At 38.9% G+C, this 17,754-nt stretch overlaps 1 protein-coding gene across 1 annotated transcript in view; it reads right to left on the bottom strand.

Moving 5' to 3' along the window:
* USP25 (ubiquitin specific peptidase 25) overlaps positions 1–17,754 on the bottom strand; it is a 461,260-nt gene that overhangs the window by 85,807 nt on the left and 357,699 nt on the right. Inside the window, exon 36 of the mRNA XM_080562087.1 lies at positions 11,490–11,532. The gene's annotated coding sequence lies outside the window, so the exon portion shown is untranslated. The remainder of the gene's footprint in view (positions 1–11,489; positions 11,533–17,754) is intronic.

Raw genomic sequence — 17,754 nt, 5'->3', positions numbered from 1 at the left:
TTTGATTTATTCTTTGTTACTATTCATTATCATTAAATTTCCTGTAATTAAGACTGCTGAATCAAAAACACATGGTTGCTTGTGAAGCCAATACTGCTCAACATACTGAAATCCCAGAACCATGTTTTGCCATGAAAGAGCAGATCATTTTTCATTATTGCTACAGGATTTATTAAAACTTAGTACAGTACAGCTACAGGTTGTCAAGTTCCACCTACTGCCCTAGCATGCAGTTACTGTACCTGTGAGTATAAGCATTGTACAATTTCACAGTCATCTTGTAGAGTATGACAATGTACTGGAAAAAAAAATTAAAAAATTCCTAAAATGTGTGCTGCTTTTCCTTCCAACAGACATGGTCCATGTGATAAGATCAGGATATTGGTTGTTTTAAACTCAAATACGCTGACTTTTATGAGCAAAAAAAAATAAAATCAAGTAAATAGTGCTGAAGCAATACATTTCTATACCTCAGTGCCTCAATAATTTTCCAAGAGTACAGTCTGCCTGCCACTTCCACATATTTATATGGTTTCCTTTATCATTTTGCAACAGTAGTTTATAATGCATTATTTACCCAAACCTGTACCTATCAGAGTTTTGTTTGTCTTTACCTTCCATCTACAGGCCTAATGAAAAAACACTTCTTTAAATATATATTTTTTTCATATCACAGTAATGAAATACTAGATAATTCTTTTCAAGTAATATGACAGCTTATTTCAAAGAAACAGAATCCTTGTGCCTTGAGAGAGATGCTGTCTAAAGATATTGCAAATACTTGTGCTCACAGCTTCCAATGAGGCCAACTTGCTGTGAGATGCCATTCTTCAGCTACACAAGGGCATTTCAGGCCATGTCTACTTGTCACCTCCAGTCCTTCTCTCTGATATATGAGATGTCTTCATATAAGATCTACCTGGCATTTAGAATAATTCATTGTGGTAGGTTTTGCAAAATGCCATTTGTGTATTCATGAGCAGGGAAAAACAGGAGTGAACTTTATGTACTGTGAGAAGAGCAAAGAACAATCCTTTGAGTACAATAAACTCTCTTATTTTTTTAATGTTTAGGTTATCTTCTGAAATACATCCTCAAAGGTGGTAACTTTTGCATCTTTCTTATGATGAAAACTGAACTGTGTATATTTATCTTCATCCTTTAGATATTGACATTTTCTTACGTTTATAACAAAAGCTGTAATGATTTAAGAGTTGATCTCCAAGAATAAAACATATCTCCAGATATATAAGTGAGAATTTTTCAATGTAAAAACTTTCAGCAAGTATCATAGGGCAATATGGTCACGGGACTGGGATGTAAGACTTGATCTTCCCAGCTTAAAATACAAAAGGATTATTGTTAGAAGTCACATAGTCCATAATGAAAAAGTGATGCAAATTTCAAAGCATAAAAAGACTGATCAGTACTTCAAACCTTGCAGAAGAGACTAAAGTAGGCATTTTCAAGTTTGCTTCAGACCAATTATGAGATTCATCCTCAAACTTTCACCAAGCTTAGTAACCCACAGTATAAGAGCTCAAGACAAAGGGTAGTGATTTTCCTGTTTCTTGTCTTCTGTTACCTAACTCACCTGCAGTTGAAGACAAGTTTCTATGCACATCAGTGGAGAAACAGGGGCTCTTCCAGAGAGGAATTCTGATTGCCTCTGTTTCTGAATTGTCTTTTTACATTCAGTGATGGGAATAACACCCAAACTCTCAAAGAATGGATTCCTGAGAACCATTCAAAGTCACCATATCACAAAGTCAAAGGATTCCAATAAACGACCATTAATTTCTACTTGCTGTCTGCCAACATTGGGGGCACAGTAGGTAGATTCTACCTGTCAGAAAAAACAAAGGAAACTCTTCAGAAGCTAAGACTGAAATGTAAGAATAAGGAATTAATGCAAACTGTTAGGAAATGCTGTGCTTTGTGGGTAAAGGCAGACCCAGCTGAGCTAAAGCCCTGCACTGTAAAACACCACCACCAACAACCAAACAACAACAAAAAACAAACAACAAGGATCTCATTTAATCACTTGCATAAATATTAACTTGGAACAACTTAACCGAACACAAGAAACTTATGACATGATGCCACTCTTTTTTTTTTTTTTTACGTACTATCACTTGTAACCAGTATTGGCAAAAGCATTACAAAAATAACAATGAAAGGCAAATAATGTGAAAAGATGTATCTCTGGTGAGTGCATGATGTAAAGGATGCTCTGGGTTTCAAATGATGAAAAAGAGGCAGAAACAACACTGGAAATGAGCAATAGGAAGGGGCTAAACATAACTGACCACAACGAAAGCAGAGAAGTGACTGACAAAACAGAGGTGACCCAAAGTAATACTGTAGCACTGGAGAGTGTTGAAATCCAGAAAAGCAACTTTCTGACTGGATTTGAAAATGAAGAGGTAGCCAATGGAAGTAATCCATGTGTGATGCCTGTGCAACTTTCAATCAAAACAGGCCTATATTGCAGCATTGTGAGTGATTTGTTATTTTTAAGGCAGAGCTCTAAGGAAAAACTTAAAAGAATAAAGTGTAGTAGCTAAATGAGTTAGTAAGGAAAACAGAAAAAAAAAAAAACCCTCACAGAAAGATTTGGGAAAACAAATTAAAACTGAATTCTTAATTTCAGCCCAAAGTTCATCTGAACTTCAGTGAGGATTTTTGTTAGCTTGCTTTTAATAAGGTGGTGAAAATCCCTTTCTCTCCACTTGGATGTTCTTGGAGGTATAGACAGAAGTGTTTCATCATCAGTAGCCCCCAATAAGTCAAAAAACATCTGTATAACAAGACCACTATTCTTTCCTAACTTTTTCCCAAGTAATGTGTTGGCAATATGTCTCTGGAACTGTATTCTGGTATATTTTCCACCAGGGTATGATGTACGCAATCCAATATAGTCCATTTGGCTAATTTTCATGATATTAAACTGCTGAGAAGAGATCTGTTTTTAAAGAGTCAACTGAACAAAAACTTCAGAGTCTGTTTTCTTGTTTCAACTGTGACGCTTTGAGTATGTACAGCTATCAAGAAGAAAAACAGAAAGGAGTGTACATGACTGGAAAATAAACACAAAACTGCTGAACCAGTAATTCTAGGGTAATGGGCCCTGATGCCACCCTTTCTCTAAGGCTGTTTTCCCTTCTGTTTGGTAGATTTTTTTTTTATTTTTTTTTTTATTTCAAGTATTATTTCATATATTTCCCCTGAGTTTTCCTGCTCTCAGTCCTGCCTCATTACCTGTGTTGCATATAAGGAGGAAAGGGACTTTGGTAGCACTGGAAGATATGTTCCTCTGAGACGACACAACTCACTCCAAAACATTTTTAAAATCATGTATGTGCAAGTAATGCTGACACTTAGCTTAAGATTTGGGGGAAAAGAAAGAGTGCAGAGGGGTTCTTAACACTAAAAATGCCATTCAGCATTGTTTTCTGCGAGTGGTACCTCACAGATGGGATGAAGCAGCAGTCTCCCTACAGATTCCACCCATCAGTTACTCAAGTCTTATAGCTGTACATCAGCCATCTCCCATGCTACCATAAAGCTGTGAGCTCTCATTCTATATGGCGTCACAGATACCTCACTCTTTACTGGCTCATTACTTTTGAACACACTATATCAAATTATTTCATTGGCTTAAAACAGATTTTTTAATACACACTTCTCAGCTGGAATGCTGTGATATTTGTTACAGACAAAATGTCAGAGACCAGAGAGATTTGATTTGGGTATTCTCTGAAAACCTTGGAATATTATCTAGTATTATCCTGCCTCCTTGTAGTGTCTCTTCTACCTCCCTGTTTCATAACTTCAGGTCATGACGGACCTGTATTTCTTTTCTTTTCTGCTCCTCAGTTTCCACAATCTCATCACAAATCTGTCCAATATATATTTTATTGATACTATTGTGGACTTTAAATTCCCACTTCAAGCTCAGATTTTCAAATTCTGATTCTTATGATAGTGATCCTCCACAGGATTTTTGGCAATAACAGTTCTTGCCAGTTTCTTAATATTTTAAAGAAATATATAAACAACCATTTACCAGAAAAAAAATAAATAAATTGTTTTGTGCTCAGAACATGAGTGATGCTTTGAATGAAATGCAACCCCAGCGTGGAAGGGCAACAGAAAGGCCAGACACCACTTAATTCCTGCATTAGTCTTTTCATTCCTGCACTCTCATTTATCATCTTCGAGGTGTTGAAATAGACAATCTTCAGCACATCAGCAGACCAACCACACAGCAGAAAAGACTACAGTACAGACAATATCAAGCACACTGTATAAAACCTGCAAAAAAAGTGTGTGTTGAATCCAGCAGTAAAAAGCTAAAGGTACACCATAGAAAAACATGGGAGGACTGGGGCTGATAAGGCATCAAACAGTTTATGGAGAGAAATAGGCAACTACGCTCTCTTCTACAACTTAAAAGTAGATGATATAAACAATGTAGAAAGTGAGGTTTTCCCTGTTCCTAATGCCTGCAAAGATTTTTCTTTTTCTTTGTTAACCATACCCAAGGGAGTAGACATTTTTCTACCCGAGGATGTAAAAAGTAGAGTGCATTTTCAAAGTCCATGGCACTCAGATGGATTTCACTGACTAAAAGTACTCAGTCACTCACTAGAAAATCAATTTTCCAAAGTTCTTCTTGAGTTTTTGTGGTACAAATCTCCACCCAGATGAATTTTATCAAACCTACCTCCAACTATGGACCAGGAACCATGATGATAGGCTGGTCATCTTTTTATGTTATTTAGGTGCTTCTACAACTATAAATAATTACTTATTTTGAAATTTGATGCCTTTGAATTTTGAAGCCTTTGAAATTATTTAATAAGTATGATTTTAGTGAACACCTACTTTTCAGTACACTCACAGTCTCTAGTAATTTTGTATGTATTATGGAAACCTGCTTCTACCTGAATTTGCTTGCTAGAATCCCTAGCTTTGCTTGCCTTGTGGAACATTATGACAAACAGTCAGTCCATCATGACTGACACACCTGTTTTCTCAGAAGGAAGCAGACAGGTGTTTTTCATGATGGTATGACGCATTCTGCCCTACAAACTCCCATAATCAGAAAGAATCCAGCCATTACTTTGAACACCTTTGACAAGAAATTACCTATCTACCTATATTACTTTGATGCCATTTGATGCATTTATCCATGCCCAATATCCCTCATCTTTTACAGGAAAATCCAGTAGCCTTCTGTGGCTGTAGCTGCCACAACAAGACTTTGCAGTCTGCCAGTTTTTATCACAAGTGTGTCATTTACATGTTCTGTAAGCTTTTCGTAGTATGCTGAATTGACAAACCCAAACTCCATGGACTTACCTTTTGTATGTGCTAAAGGATTTGCTTAATATTAAACAGAGATTCTCAGCACTGTATACTTTTTTTTCTTTCAGTGGTAGGAAAAGGTTAAAGTAAAATCCAAACTAAATTACCATAATACTCAAAACCCAATTTATCTTCCTTTATCCTATTATATAAGTACAGGGGCTTCCCATAGACATGTATTTAGCCATTTAGGAAGCTGCCATCCTGAAACAACTTATGGTTTACAAGGGTTTTGCTTGTTTGTTATTTTTTTCCATCTACGCCCCAGATCGCTAGTAAGTACTCCCCTTTATTTAAACATTACTGAAGTAGGGCTTTCCCATTGAATTTTCAGTGGGACAGGTCAGATGCTTCTGGGTACAATGGACCAAAGGAAAGAGGACAGAATTTTCTCCTGGACCAAGAGCTTCCTTCTCATTTCAGAAAGCACCTCAGGTATTCAGGCACAGCACCAGGAAATGCAATTCCAAAAAGGAGCCATGATAGAATCTGAAGAGAATTACTTTCCCAAACACCACCCACTATAGCAGCTCTTCCTTTACAAATCAGTCTGCCAGACATCAAATATTATCTTAATGAAAGAAGTTAAATTTTGATGACTCTTTACAAGCTTAATCACCAGAAGCTCTGTGCACAATTTATCCCTGAAATGTTAGAAAACTGTGTGTTGTGTCTGGTGGGTGGGAGTTGGGGGAGAAGTAGAAGGAGAATGGGGGAAATGATGGAGGGAATGGGCAGACAAGCTGAAGAGATCACAAGGGATCATCTAGTCCACCACGCTGCCCCAAGGCAGCACCAGTTACTCCTGTCATTCCTAACACATTTGTCTAGTGTCTCCAAACTTTCCTTGTATATCAGATCTTCGAGACCTCTGATTATCATCATTGTTCTCTGCTTCATTCTCACAGTACAGAGCCCAAAGCAGGATATCACACACCAGACAAACAAGATGCTCACAGCTAAGCAGCGAGCGTCTGGCAACAGCAACTCTGTGCCGACGAGCATTTAAACTGAACTACTGACAGAGAGAGAAACTCACGCCTTGTTCCTAAGTGGCTAAGGCTTATTTCTCAGAGACTTACAATATCTCTTTAATCATCTGAATTTGGAAGCCAGTACTAAGAAGAGACTGGATAGCTCAAAATAAAAAGCTCTTCTAGTTGCATGACAGAAAACTGCAAGTAATAAATATTTAGAACATATTTGATCTCCTATGTCTCTAGCAGAGAGGGTGTTGGTTGAATCAGCACGGATCAGAAATAATCTCAGTTCTGATACATTTGATTAGGAAGGAGTGTAGAGATGGTTTTAGCAAAACAGGTGAGGAAGGGATGTATTGGTCTTCGGTGCTAGTGCCACAACTGACAACCTTGCACAAGAATAGAAGGCACAATGCCTACCTCTCTGTCTGGCATTGAGCAGATGTCCCCTTGTGAAAAAAAAAAATATAAAACAGTGGTAATATTCGTTTGAATGATGACCATATTAAGAGTTGTCTCTTTAAGCTTTCCTTAAACATCAGGATGCTCTTAGGGAACAGCAGAACACGAAGGAATTGCAGCCCAGTTAAATGAAGGTCTGACGCAGGGAGGACTCCCACTACTTCAGTCCCACAGACAGTAGCTGGTGGCGACCACCTTTGGTCTCCCAAGGACCCAGTCCTGCTGCTCCTCTCCCTGCAGGCTGCAGACTTGGGCACCTCACAGGCAGCCTGGGCACCAGGGGACAACTGAAGGACATAAAGCCTCAGGGCAGTACGTTAGGGCATGGCTGTATTCAAGCTTATTTGCAGCGCAATGGCCTACACCACTGCAAATATGGTTTATTATATTTTTATTACACCATATTTGCAGTGGTGTAACAAATGCTGACCTTGAGAATTGGTAAGCATCCAGCTTTCAGTGGTTTCAGTGGTCTAATTGACATTAGTAAATAAGGTTTATCCACAGCCAAAGCCTTTGGGCTAGACGGCATATGTCTTGCCACCTACTTCATTCTGTCTAAAAAGGAACAAGAAAACTCACCTCTCAAATTGATAATCTGTTACTGTCTCACATTGCACAAAGCCACAAAACACAAAGATTAAAGAAGTAAAGAATACATAATAGGTTTGTCACATGATATGGTTAGCAGGAAACATTTTAGACAATCTTCCCTCAGAAAAGGTTGGTTCGTTATAAGCAAAGTTATTTGCAGAGTTATGTGTCAATTCATTTTCCCTTGAAGAAGCAGACAGTTTTGAAATTGCTGAAATACTACATTTAGGCATTGTCAACATGAAGAAGTTCTGATTTAAAGTTCAAAATGATTTTTTTTTCCAAATGCTAATATAGATATGTAGAAAAATAAAATCACAGAACCATAGAATGGCTCGGGTTGGAAGGTACATTAAAAATCAGCTAATTCCCTCCTGCCATGGGCAGGGATGTCACCCACTAGATCAGGTCACCCAGGGCCTCATCCAAAATGAAGTATTTCAAAATTACTAATATTAAATATTAAAGTTGATTTCATTAACCTTTCCTCTGAACTTTATTTATAAAATAACCAATATTTTATTTTTTTATTACTATTTCAGAGATGAGAAATTTCTTAAGCATCAAAAATTGTTGACACTCAACATAATTATTTCTGATCCATTTTCAAGTTCTGTAAAGCCATTTAAAAGTCAATTCATTAAAAATTTTGAAGATTTTTAAGAAATATTTTGAGTGTATCTTTCTTTCTCCTCCTTGTATTTTTCATTATTAGGGATATTTTTATTTCAAAAATGTCTTAAAATTTAAGAACTTTTCTGTTTCTGTGGCTTGCTCTTTTTCAAGGCCTTACTCAACTATTTCTAAGATTATAGACTATTTCCTATAGCAGCAAGTTGTGAGGCCACAAACAGTAGTCTCTAACTTCAGGTGAAGAATAGGTAACTAGAAGACATAAGAGATGCTGGCAAGATTTACAATAAAGTATTAAACTCAGGAACAAGGCAAAAAAATATTCTAAATGAAGATAAAGCAGGTCTTTTCAAATTTCTTCTGGGTGAAATAGGGTGCATTGCACTTGTTGCACTCTGGAATACTACAAACAAAAAGGATATAGGGTATATCCCCTGCTGTGGGCAGGAATGATACCCACTACATCAGTTTGGTCAAGGCCCCAAGGATGTCCTTGCAAAACTATCAATAAATAGCCAACAACAGTACCACGCAGTTGTTCAGTTCATAGTGTTTCTCCACTCAAAGTTACCAAGTCACCGTCCTCTTACAAAATTGCACTCAGTATCTGTCAGTGATTTATACAGCAGGAGGGTATTACCTCAGCTGTTTTAAGTACAGTCGACAGGTTTGTTGCACTTGAAGGGGGATCTGTCCCTGTTGCGTTGTCTTCTGCTTTTATCAGTCAAGGCAGCTTCTCTGCCTTCCAATATACTGCCTTCATCATGCCCTTTGATGCACAGCTCGAAAAGACTTTTGACATCTCCCCTATCAGGTCAGTATTTCACTTTTCAACTAATAAAAACACGATTAATCAACAAGCACTTGGAATTCTGTGGGTAGCAAGGATGTAAACCCCCCACTATCTAAAGAATCTGCTTTTTAGTGAGCTACTTATTTTGTCTTACTGAGAGGTCCTGCAAAATTCGACTCATTATATAAAAAACGTAATGCACAAAAATGCGAGCTAGGTTTGGAGCTGGCAGGGGCTGATCTCTGACGTGAATAACCAATTCAGGGGAGTAATCGCTAGCAAGTCTTAATTGCAACATACTGTGAATTAAGTGCATAGGTAGTGTTTATTTAGCACATTTTCACATCTGAATATCTGCAGTTTTGTAGAAAATTCTAAGCTTGATGTTGAATGGCATTTTGCCAGAAAATAAAAGGAATTATAACAGTTGTGTGCTAAAATTCTACCTTCTGGGCAAACGGTGATTTAAATAAATGTGATGTAATATTAAATGTGTGTGTGTGTGTTAGTAAATACACACTTGCAACCCAGTCACTGCACTGGTAACACAAATTTGAAGGCTTTGTATCAAGATAGAATATTTATAATTTACATAGTTATTACAATGTAAAAAAAAGATCTGCTTTACTAGCAATGAATACCACTGAAATCACTGTTTTACTCTGCAGTTACTAATATCCTGCTTATTGATTATGTTTCATTGTATCTTCAAGATGCCCCAGGCACATCAAATGCTATGCGCTGTTCTGGACCCTCTGTCCCTGAGGTGAAAATATTCAAAAGCCAGAGCACTCTCATTCACTAGCACTAGGACTTCACTGAGTTGTTATAGAAAAGAAAAACATGTAAGACAATTTACTATGTTTGCTACCAAATTTTCATTGTGAGTCTCCTGTCACTGAATCTGTCAATGCCTTTGCAAGAACCTTTGAAGTTTTATACTGAGAAATTACTGTCCTCCTCCCCCTCCCCCCCCCAAAAAAAATAAAAAATAAAAAAAATCAGTACAGGCTAGATGTAAAGGTTTATTTTAAAAATTATTTTATCTGAACAGCTGTTTTTTCTGTTTTCCTGACTAATTCAACCTTCACCAAAATATTCCAATAGTTACGCACTTCATAAGAGCCTTTCAATTGTGCTTAGTCAAGAAAGAGAGATTTAAATGGGAAAGTGACTTCCATGCAGAAAATTCCAACTAAGAGGAAACACCCAAAAAAAAACATTTAATTTATCTTGGTACTTCCCTAAAATAAAATTCTAAGGATTAGACTCACAGTTGACAAGAACGCCACGAGTCACATCTGCAGAAGTAAGTAAAGAAAATGCATGCAAAGGTCAGGCGTTATCACACATAGCATTGTACAAAACCTTCTCTCACTATTTAGCTGCCTGGTCCATAGTCCAAGATACTCAGAATAGTAGGACCCAACCTTTATTTTTCAAAATTCACTGGAAGACACAGGGACCAGTAAGTGAACAGTGCTAAAACAAGCACTGCTATGAAGATGACAGGCACAGCATTCTTCCATGAAGCTTGTTCCAAACAGCGACAGCAACTACAACTTCTGGAGTTGCAAAAACTTTCTTCTGAAACAGGGGGTTTATTTTAACAAGATTTCTAGGGCAAATACTAGCTCTAATGAAATTACATGGATATTAGGACAAATATTTTGTCCTAAAAATCTATATTTAGCTAAATCAAAAGAGCTGTAATCTTCTCTCAACAATTTTCTAAAGCCTACCACCTTTTCTGAATTTTGTTCTAATTTTTTTTTTTCCATATAGTTCAACTAAGGATGCATTACATAAGCTTATAACTACAGAGTTCCTTCTGTTTTCTGTTTTGAGACTAATTAAAGGTCATTTTTCAGCATATTTTTCTCATTTTCCAACTATTTACATATCTACAGACACAGTCAAAATTAGAAGATGCATTTTACATGTCCAGACTTGAAAATTAGGATAAAGGAACTGAAGTCTAATGCTTTAGGATGCCGTTTATTTCCCTGTATTGCAAGGAAAAGAAAACAACAATAACAACAAAAACACTTTACTGCACCTTTCTGGTAGCAAATTTAATACCTAGCAAGGAACCCACCACCTCTCACCTCTCCATGAAATAAATGTTAATTTTTGTCTAGATAGATTTTGCATATTTGCCACAACTCAGCTATGAACTTATCATAGAAAACCCTAAGAACACAATAGAAACATAAGAAGCTAGTATCTGTTGTTTAAAGACACCTCAGTTTTACAGCAGGGATACTGATGCTCCCAACTTTTTCATTATCTGAAACACCATCAACAGCTTTATAATGATGAATGCAACATAGTTCAGTTTGCATTTGTAAAATTCACTTTTAGAAATGGCAGATGTGGGCCAGCACATCTGGAAACCACTTTTAATTATACTTTCCTCAAGTGGGAAAGCAGTAGCTTGTACCCATAGTGAAGCTTTTATATCTGACCACACAAATACTAGCAACCACCTGTGCTTTACACTGATTTCCACTATAGAGTATATCACATTACTACCCTATTATTCCAGAACGACATTTGAAGCTGTTGTGTGACTAAGCTGCAGCAAGTGTGGTCTCGAAAAGACCTCTACTATACAAAAATGTAATAAACTTGATTGCAGTTAGGGTACTTACCACTGAGGGTATGAGCATGCTCCTAAAGTTGGCTTCTCTTGCTCTGAAAGTCATAAAAGATACACATTAACAATCATGATTACTGGTCTGGGAATTGGAATTTAGTGAACTAATGTATAAACCCCAAATGAGATACCTTGCAAGTATTTGGAGTTCCTTTCCAATATTTGTTTCTTTCCTACTGTTAACACATGAGGATTATAGTCAAATACTCATGGCTTCTTCAGCCATATTCTGAGATCACAAAAAGCTATTTCAACTGTGATCTGTCAGCCTAACGGTATTTCAATTCTGTCATAAATATTTTCATAGGTTGCAAACATTGAGCTACATGATTAGGTTGGGTTTTCTAAACTTAACCTTCCTCCCTACTCCCCCCACCCTGCCCCAACCAAGCGTAACAGCTTTTTTACATCACTGTTCCTAAAAAAAAAAAAAAAAAAAAAAAAAAAAAGTTTCATATTTCTATGGATTCTTTTTCTTCTTTACAACACTCCTTCAATGTTTCGGAAGAGTATAATGTTGACATGCAAGATTCAGTATATCAGAGTGGAAGACAAAGGCTGAGAATTCGCAATGCTCACCCCCCGGGAGACCTGTCACACCCAGGGACAGACTTGTCAGGAACACACGCCAGTAGGCGTAACTTTGCAAAGGGTACGGTACGCGATTTTACAGCCTATACTTGAGCATCATTTGCTGTGCTGACCTGCACTATGTGTCCGTAACTAAAAAATCCAAGTATCACTTTAGCATATTTTGATCTCCTTGGAAGTTACTGTGCCTAAATAAAAGCCTCCACAATGTTAGGCATCTAAAAAAAATAAAAATGCATTCACCTGCCTAGTATTCTCTGCCTTTAATTCAGGATGTAGGTCTTGCAGTGAGATGTGAAGCCACAGAGGAGCCCCTTGGGACTGAACCCTGTCCCAGCGTGCTGCCCGTGCGCCTTTGCCGCCCGTGCCAAGGGCTCTGGGGCTGCAGCTGCAAGGAAGGGGAAAGCTGCTGCTTTGGGGAAGGCTCACAGCACAGCTGATCCCAGCATCCCATGGCAGCCGCTGTGCTGCCTCTCTATCAGGCAGAGCCACGACCGACCTGCAGAGCTGCCAAGTGCCTTGGCCTGCTCCTGCCCTCCGTCCGCCGTCCCCAGCCCCCAGCGCTGCCGGCTCACAGCAGGCTGAGAGCTGCTCTGGCAGCCCCGGCTCGGCACAGAGGGAGCAGCAAGACCTTCTGCAATGAACCCTTTCTTGTCATCTCACAGCCTTCTGAGACATTTGAACACCCACCCAACTATGATGCGCTAAAATAATGCACAGTGGTGTTCCCTGGGTCATACATGTAACTTTTGCAAAAATGTTTGTAATGCTTTAAGAGACTGAATATATTAACGGTCCATAATCCCACTGCTGTAAAAGCATAATCTGATTTCACATTGCAAATACATTTATCGTCCATGGCATAATATTCCTCCTCCTATTGGATAACCTGTGGTAACAATTTTACATTGCTAAAAAATGTTTCATTTCTGTGAGTTGCTTAAACCTGAAAGAAAAAAGGATCGTGGTCTACTTGGAAATACAGGCACACTCTGTAAATATAACTTGTTAAAGGTTTTCCAACTCAACACGGTTACAGGGCAAAAGAAGCACTTGTACATTTGAATATGAAGGTGTCCTGAAATCAACATTACTGAAAGAAAAATTATGTCTAATTACAAAAATAACAGACCTAGTGTGTAAATTCATTTCACCTTGGACATAGAGCACCTAATGCAGCATTTTAGCAGGAAGACACTTGCACACGGGTAGCTGCACTTTCTGCACTTTTTTTGAATCAGCAATACGGAGATAAGGAAGGCCAGCCACAAGACTAAGTTTTTGAAGGGGAGAAGGACAAGAGAAAAGACTGCAAATGGGCAAGATAAGGATTCAGACACTTGCCCCTCGATGATGCCAAGACACATGCACCTTTACTTGCTAAGCCTTCCTCTTTGAGGAGTGCCAGTGAAGACGACGTAGCAGCGTGGGGAGGATGGTAATGTCAGTGGTGTTAGCACGGCTGGGAAGGAAGGGGAAAGACACAGCTTTTGGCATCCTGGAGCAGCCAGGTCAGCAGGCGCAGGGTCCCAGGAGCCACCAGGTCAGGGTTTTTCTCCCTGAGGACTGCCATGGACCCGACATCAGGCCCTCGCCCATACACATCTCTGGCTACACAACTCATAACGCTGTCATCATGAGCTTAAGGATGCGACTGGGAAGGAGAGCAGAAACGTCTGTCTTTGAAGTCGTGAAATATATCCAAGATCCTGGATATCTGCCATTTTAAAACACTGAGCTGAACGCACTCCGTCGTAGCAGCAGGTTAACTGTCTGGAAGCACGGCACAAACCAATCGGGAGAATACCACCACGGGTGCATCCTGCCTGACTCGCCCTGTCTCGGGGCACTGTGGGTGCATCGGCATGGTCCCCGCTGCTGCTCGGGGCCAGCAGCATCTGCACTGGGGAGAAGGTGGAAGGCCAGGGCCGGTGCCCCTGAGCAGGGCTGCTCTGGTGCCCCTCTGCTCCCCCAGACGTAGCAGACAGAAAATCCTTCGAGGCCTCTGCCGTGCTGTCAGCCCTGCCTGGGGAGCTGGACTGGCACGATAGTGGAGCACTATTCTCAACTAAAAACGTTACCAGGGTGCAGCAACAATTCATATGCCCAGAAGAATATTATTTTGTGATTGCAGCAGCACTTTGTCAATCGATACAGGCATCATGAACTGTGAAGGTTTGGTAGAGAAAGCACAGAGGAAGCAACAACAAAAATCATTCTGACTGCACGCAGCCTTTATGCAGCCAGTGCAATTTTACCTGCATTTCTAAATCACTGCAGCGTAATCACAAACCAAAATCGTAACTCTAGTGAAAATGCCGATATGGAGGGACTTCGTTACTCATATTACTGTATCCTGCAAGTATGTATCCTGCCTGCTACGTTCTCCTTTTTGTGAGAATACAGAGCAATCATGGCTATTCAAACACAGAAAAATGTGAAGCAGAGCAAGAAAGAAATGAAGAGAATTTCAGTTAAATTGGATTTTCTTGTCTCTTTCTGTAGTTTTTATCATCGAGATGACAAAATATTATCATTAGCAGTTTATGCCAAAAGTTAACATTCACCTAACATTTTCTATTTTTTGCTTAACCACAAAGGTTGGAGCCTGTTATGCACTCCCCTTATCTTCCTCTGTTACTTTAGAATCTAAGAGCACACTGTGCCCATTAATCTTTCATGGCAGAGTTCACTGAAGTTCTGCCAAAATTCAATAATTATGTTCCATCCAATGCAGCAATTTATTTATCTCATTGCTGGAATTTAGAATATATAGAACAAAGTGCCTAGTTTATATGAATGAAACGTTTGCTTAAAAAAAAACACAACACACAACAACAACAAACAAACAAACAAAAAAACAGCCTGGTTTCATTTCTAAAGTTTTAAAACATGCAGTAGAATCTATCGAGGAATAAAGCTATTTTTACAAGCCCTCATGATATCTTGATAAACTGAAAGTGTTGTACAATATGTTTATTTTTTTATATATATTTTATAAATACCTTTGTAACTTTCACTCAAATGTATAACAATATGTACATTTATACTGCACTACTAAAACACGTAGTATATTAATGTCTAGCAGCCATTAAAAATGCCAACTACAAAGCAAGAATTTTTATTTTGAATGCAGAATAGATTTGTTTACTGCACTGAAATGGGTGACTGGGAGTTCAACAGTTTGTGGAGCAAAATCTAATATACAAAATTACTGTGAAGTTAAGCTTTATAATTGCACCCTTTCACGAAATGTTTGCAAACAAATAGAAAACAAAAAGCCTTCCAAGTAGGAAGATTAGAGACACATTATTTCTGAGGGCTGTTAAAAACAAAAATGCCATAATGGAGAATAGTTAGTATGCTTCCCTTTTTGTAGTCTCAGGAAAGGTAACTAATCAGTCATTTACCAACCTAGCTGAAATGAAGAAATGTTAATCTACCAGTTTAGGATTTAAAACTAGAGTATAGTATCTCTACATTTTAAGCCTTATACTTAAATATTTATGAAAGCAGAATGCTTATTCATTTGATGGAAATGTGACTTCTGTGTATATTCATGCAGACAATACATTTCCTGATGAAAGACAACACTAATTTACTGCAAGCTATCAAAAGCCAAATCTATAATGTTTTAAGTTTTTGTGTAAAACTCTTTGTTACTTCATATATTACATTTTTCACTTCAGGCATTCTATTAGACAACATTTGGCTCTGGATTTAGAAAGTGCTCACAAAGTTTTTGGAGCATAACTTGCTGTGATTTATAACACAGTCCTTCACCAACCAAAACAGAACTGAAAATCTCTGGAAGTAGTGCACTAGCACGTGTTTGCTATTTCACAGTAAAACCTTCTATGTAAAACTAGGAATACCCCAGGAAAACATTTTAAAGTTATCGTTTTGCAGTAACTTGATGAGCATATGCATATTTGAAATTAAGCGTACCTAATTTAGTAACTCATGAGAAATTACTTCCACACACCGGCAAATAAATTTTGAAACAATTCGCTAAAATTCTGCTGTCACGTTTACTTTTGCATCCAGCATGGTCATTTTTCACAGTGCTTTACATGAAAATAGGATTCAACTGTGATGTATTTCTCCCTGCTGTAAAACTTTTAAAATGTCCCAGTAAAAATGCAGTGACTCTTGTCCATTTTACTTCAGTCTGCTAACACTCTCCGCCTTTTGTTTTCAACGTTTTCATCTCGTCTGCTTTTCTTTCCTTGTAAATGCTACATGTTACAATTAAACTCGGAGGAGACTTTATTGAAACTCAGTCTCCTGCAAGGTAACAACGAACAAACCCTCCCACGCAAGATAAATGGAAGTCGAGGCACTGAAGAGTCTGCGAAGCCTAAGTTTTTTCCCCAGCCTCGTTATGTCTTGCGTTATGTAACGAAGGCAGCACAGACACCCACACAGACACAAACACCTTACAGAAAACGTACGCCTGAACAGCAGAAAGACGGTACCTGTACAGCCCATTTTAGCTGCAGGAACTACTGCACAGGGGACCGAGCTGGGGGGAAGGGTGCAGGGGAAGGTGCGAAACGGCGGCTCCGCACGGATGCTGCTGCGCGGGTATGGCACTGCGTGTCAGTAAGCAGCATGTCGAGGCAGACACAAGCAATTCCAGGACTGCAACCACAAGTGTTGCCATGTAAAATAAAAAATACCTAACAAAAAGACTGCCTGCCGCACTTTGTCTGACATCGCACACGCATGGAAAAGACAGCGGGGTAGAGCACACAGCGTGTCAAAGGAGGTCCTTAATTTCCAGTTGCTGGGCTGCTTTGTTAAACAGAGATTAAATTCACAAAACCTTCGAGTGTACAATAATAATGTATTCCCTTACAGTGCCAGAGCTGTTTATGTAATATCAGTGAGGAATAATCGCCCGTTTATTGCACTGATGAGCTCCACAAGTTTCGAAACTCGGAGCGCACTTGAAACATGAACTTTCGCAGCTCCTTACTCCTCTGTACACTAACTCCCTTTCCCCCTTTTTAACAACAAAGGACAGCCCAAGTTCTGCTCCCTGTCTTGCAGCTCAGATCCATACCCAGACTTCAAGGACCGAGGATAAATCCAGAGGCGCAGCCGAGATATTCCTTGCACATTCCCCCCTCAGTGGATCTAGGTACATAGTTTTCAACAGTTACAGCAAAAAGCTCCACTTATGCAATTCAAACAAAGAAACTTCCAGAAAATGTCATTACTTACTGTGCATTGTGCATAATTTACTGAGATTAAAAGTTTAAAGATTCATCTGCTTTACGTCCACAAGTGTTTTAAGCAGCCCCTACCACTTTGTCCTGCTTAAACGTGACTATTGGGGCCGCTTGGGCGCGTTGGAAAATCTAGAGGTACCAATGACTCCCATTACGCCTTCGCTGCCCGCAGCCTGCTTTTTGGAGGTGCACAAGCTGCGGAAATTCAGCCTGCTAATAGCAACAATTTGGTACATCAGGAAAAAACAGACACCCTCCCCGCCCCCACCCCCCGCCTCCCTGAATGCTTCAGATATACTGTATAAAGTCATTTTGACATGCCTACACAACTGGTTGTGGCAGCTTTCAGACATGATTCCTAATCACAAAAAAATGCTTCAGGTTCTTTTAGAGAAAGCTTGCCGTTGGGAAGTTGATCTTGGCCAAGCGCCA

The sequence above is a fragment of the Anser brachyrhynchus genome (genome assembly GCF_964034855.1).
Source record: "Anser brachyrhynchus genome assembly, chromosome: 1".
NCBI lineage: Eukaryota > Metazoa > Chordata > Aves > Anseriformes > Anatidae > Anser > Anser brachyrhynchus.
Note: the sequence above shows the minus strand (reverse complement) of the source record. Positions and strands in the feature narration are given on the sequence as shown.